We start from the raw sequence: 5,124 nt of genomic DNA on the forward strand, positions 1-5,124 counted from the left end.
CGGGATGTGCCGGCCGTGCACCCGCGAATGTGACCTGTGCCCGTGGAGGGACAGCAGCCGCCTGGACTGACGGAGACAACTCCGTGCTGGACACCTGTGCTGTACCGGCCAGGGCAGCGTTCACAGGGTCCCTAGACAGATTTATAACACAGCTTCTACCCCACAGTGCTGCGCGAGCAGACATACCTTATTCCATAGAAAGCAAACGAAGAAAGCTTCCTTTTTTTTTTTTTTAATAAAGATTTTATTTATTTATTTGACAGACAGAGATCACAAGTAGGCAGAGAGGCAGGCCCAGAGAGAGGAGGAAGCAGGCTCCCGCTGAGCAGAGAGCCCGATGCGGGGCTCGATTCTAGGACCCTGAGACCGTAACCTGAGCCGAAGGCAGAGGCTTTAACTGAGCCACCCAGGCACCCCAAAAACGTCCTTTTTTGTGAAGAATTTTCCTTTGTATACAGTCCATATATATATACACACATATACATATATATTTTTAAAGATTTTATTTATTTGATAGAGATCACAAATAGGCAGAGAGACAGGCAGAGAGAGAGGGGGAAGCAGGCTCCCCACCGAGCAGAAGGCCCGATGCAGGGCTCGATCCCAGGACCCTGAGATCATGACCTGAGCCGAAGGCAGAGGCTTTAACCCGCTGAGCCACCCAGGCACCCCCTATATATATATTTTTTTTAAAGGTTCTATTTCTCCACTTGTCACAGGGAGAGAGAGCACAAGCAGGGGGGGAGGCGGAGGCAGAAGCATGCTTCCTGCTGAGCAGGGAGCCTGATGAGGGACTCAATCCCGGGACCCTGGGATCATGACCTGAGCTGAAAGCAAACGCTTAACCGACAGAGCCATCCAGGAACCCCATACGTAGTCCTTATAATTTGAGATACTCAAATTAGGGGCAGGAGTGAAGAGGCATCAGGCCACAGACCCAGGAACACATACCACCCAAGTGACTCCCACAGGTGGCTGGTGTGGACTCCAGTGAGGACGTGTTTTCAGCATTTGTCGTCTTTCCTGGCACTAAGTCCCTATTCAACTACTATCATTCCTAAGTGCAATGAAAGAAAGTCCTTTATTTCTGTACTCTCTGGAAAGTGCTGGGGCCCTGCGGCTGCCCTGCCAGGCTCATCCATGTTGGCCTCCCCAGGGCTCACAGGAGTGGGGAGAGCTGGTCTTTAATGTCCTCTGAGGCCTCCATGTTAAAGAATAATGTCTGTTTCCAGCTAGAGGAAAATAACTACGTCGTTTGAAATGCCAAAAGCTACCAGAAGTCCTGTCAAGCACGGCCGACCCGACCTCAGCCCTCCGCCCCTAGGCCAAGGTGAGCACTTTCTCCTTTTGGTGATTACCTCCATGTGTCCAAGTTATGTCTCTCTCAAAGCTTTCTTGATTTATTCGTGTTCGATGGCATCATGGGACATGGGACATGGCTTGCACACCTCCCCGCTCCACCTGCGGGTGTCCCTGTATCACGGGGGCATTAGGTCAGGATTTAATGCTCATGTGAACTATAAATACGGCTCATTGCTGAGTCTGCTGGCATGCTGGGACAACTCTGACTTCCAGAAGCTTTGGTTTTTCCTGGAGAGAACTGCCTTGGGTTTTTTCATTTGCTTCATGTCTTGCTTGCTTTTCTGCCATTTGTTGTTGTTTAAATTCTATTTATTTATTCATGAGAGACAGACATAGAGAGGGGGAAGTGGGACGTGGGACTCAATCCCAGGACCTCAGGATCATGACCCAAGCCGAAGGCAGACGCCCAACCGACTGAGCCACCCAGCGCCCCTCTGCCATTTGTTTTTTATTTTTAACAAAATGATATGTGCATATAGTTTAACGGGCCAGTTCTCTGAGACTTTTTTTTTTAAGATTTTATTTATTTATTTGACAGAGAGAGATCACAAGCAGGCAGAAAGGCAGGCAGAGAGAGTGAGAGGGAAGCAGGCTCCCCGCCGAGCAGAGAGCCCGATGCGGGACCCGATCCCGGGACCCTGAGATCATGACCCGAGCCGAGGGCAGCGGCTTAAACCACTGAGCCACCCAGGCGCCCGAGACTTATGTTGTAAAAGAGAAAGCAGCGCCCCCCCTTCCTCTTCTCTTGATCTGATGCTCGCACCTAATGGCATCAGGATCGCCGCTGTTGTGTCAGCCAACGCTTCCATCACCACGTAACTATTACGTCGTTTCCCTCCCACCTCTTCGCGTGGTAGCCCCCTCCGGGTCTTGTAGCTGTGTCTTTGGCGGTTCAGCCCGCATCACTGCGTAACAGGCTAACGCTGTCACTTCGTGATCGGCTGGCTCCCAGAGGCCCAGCGCACCCATGCTTCCCCCGGCGCCATCCCCGCCACCCACGCGCACTCTTGCCAGCCTTGCCCTTGGCAGGGGGTCCGCTGGCTGCTTCTGCAGAGGTCGTGGGGTCAAGCGACTTGAACGAGCCCGCGTTTTACTTCTCCCTCGGCTTCGTCCGCTCGAGCGGCTCTAAGGGAATACCGCAGCCTGGGACGCCCAGAAACAGCAGGGGCTCCGCTGCTCACAGTCCCGGAGGCTGGAGATGCCACGGCGCCAGCATGGCTGGGGGAGGGCTGTGTCCCAGCCGGCGCCTTGTCGCCGCGTCCTCACACACTGGAGGGGCCCAGAGAACCCTCTGGAGCCTCTTTCGTAAGAGCGCGGATCCCACGCATGGGGCTGCCCCGCCCTGTTGTGAACCGTCTCTGCCGGGGGTTAGGATTTCGACATAGGAGTCTGGCGGGGACACGTGGAGACGACAGCACCTCCAAGTGAACTCGTGAAGGCACCCGGGAACTTGAGTGGCTTTGCTCCAGAGGTGGCCCAGGCCCAGGTGGCTTCCTCACTCCTTGGAGGGATGAGGAGGCTCATCACTCTCGTGTCTGCTCCGTCCCCCAAGATGTGAGGGGCAGGAGGGGCACACACGACTTTTGAGAACCAAATGCACATCTCAGTCACGTGGCCACAGCTGGTGACAAAGAAGGTTCTGGAACCTATTAAGGTGGTAGCCGTGTGCTAGCTAAAACCCAGATGAAGCAAAGAATGTGGAAGGACTACCCATGGTCTCTGCCGAACCCCTTCTCCCAGGACGGTTAGAACATTTGTGGGTCAGTCTGGAGAGGCGGGAGTAACAGCTCTGGAACCTCGCCAGCTTCAAACAATGGAGGTTGTGTGTCTCCTCATGCAACGTGTCCCTCACAGGCTGGGGGGACAGCACTGCCTCAACACAGCCGGGTCAGGAACCCAGTGGGGCAGCCACATCTCAGACTCTGCCAGTGGCCAACTCGGACAGAGGGAACCGAAGGGAGGGCTGCCCTCCCGGGGCCGGAACCTGCCCCGTGGTCACCCCCAATGGCAAGGGAACCAGAAGGACCAGCTTTCGTTGGCCACAAAAGCAGGACTCCAGGAATACTCGGTGACCGGCACGGACGGCTGACCCACTGTCGGGTCACGTTACTTAGGAAGAGAAAGTGTGGTATGTTGTGACCACTTCGATGCTTTCGTAAGCTTTTGGGTTTCCTGGAAGCTGTTTTTTTTTCTTCTTTTTTTCCTTTTAATGAAATGTACTTACCATGAATTGCCCCCAGAACCCTTCCCCAGGCCTGTTTCTGTGGACTTGCCCTTTGCAGGCTCCTTGGCTGTCTACTTTGGCAAGATACCTGGAGGCAGAGAACCGTATCAACAGCCTCCACGGTTCAGAAGCCTGTCAGCTCTCTGGAGACTTCACTGTTGTGTAGTGAGTGCAGAACTCAGCAAATTCAACCACCAGAGGGGTCTTCCTTTAATTTGATGCCTCTACCATTTCGTGAGGCATCTCTGGACCAATGCCACTGGATAATTGGTCCCTTAGCTCTTTCGTGTCTGCTTGTCCTTTGCAATGTCAACCCTTTTCATGGCCTCCCCTGGACCACTTGGGGGTCTGGGGATAAAGTGTCAAGAACCCATGGAATGTTCTAGAAAGACCTGCTCACAGTATCAAGTCCTTCACTGCCTTTTTTTTTTTTTTTTTTTTTAAAGTAAGCTGTACTCCCAGCATGGGGCCTGAACGCACAACCCCAAGTTCAAGAGTCGCACACTCCACAGACTGAGCCAGTCAGGCGCCCTGAAGAGCCTTTAATTTTTTTAAGTATGCCTGAAGCATAAAACTGCCGGTGGATCTGGGGGCCCAGTCCTGCCCACCTGCCTCTGGGGCTCCTGACACCAGCCTGCCAGGCAGGGCGGCCTGGAGCAGAACACCCTTTCCACCACGTGCTAACCGCGGGCTTCCTGGCTGTGAGATGTGTGAGGGGCGGCCTTTACGGTCGTGAGGCTTCAGCAAGTGCCCAGGGTCAGAGGAAGGAGCCGCTAGGAAGTGTTGCCTTTCAGTGCTTTCTGACGCATCACTTTGCACAGCGAGGTAGGCTCACTTTCTCCCAAACGAAATCCCTGTCGTGTATGGTCTTTACTGGAATATTTGCCTCTTTCCCTGTTGCTGGGACGCTGCAGCCTCCGTGAGAGGAGGGCCACATCCTGGGTCACGTACCCCATCCGTGCTGTAGCACCAAGTTCCTCACAGTTCTGCGGGAAGCCAACGGTAGACTCCAGCCTCCAGGGCTGGGCTGCGGACACTGTCAGACCCTAGTGCTTATGCCTGGAAGAATCCCGTGGCCTGTCCCGTCCTCAATCTGCAAACACAGGCGACGGCTGGAGGTAGTTTTCACGAGCCGGTCTCTCTCACTCAGTTAGCTCTGTGGGATTCTACACGTCAGCTGTAATTACAAAACCAACGTTGTGTCAGAGAAATTTAAATAACAGATAGGTACGGGGCGCCTGGGTGGCTCAGTGGGTTAAAACCTCTGCCTTCGGCTCAGGTCATGATCTCAGGGTCCTGGGATCGAGCCCTGCATCGGGCTCCCTGCTCAAGCGGGGAGCCTGCTTCCCCCTCTCTCTCTGCCTGCCTGCCTGCTACTTGTGATCTCTGTCAAATAAATAAATAAAATCTTTAATAAATAAACAAACAAATAAATAAATAACAGATAGGTACAAAGTAAAAAATACTGAACTAGGGGTTTTCTACATAAATGTTACATAAATACGGTTATTTGACAAAAAACGAAATGACACAATCAT

Source organism: Martes martes (genome assembly GCF_963455335.1).
Source record: "Martes martes genome assembly, chromosome: 7".
Classification (NCBI taxonomy): domain Eukaryota; kingdom Metazoa; phylum Chordata; class Mammalia; order Carnivora; family Mustelidae; genus Martes; species Martes martes.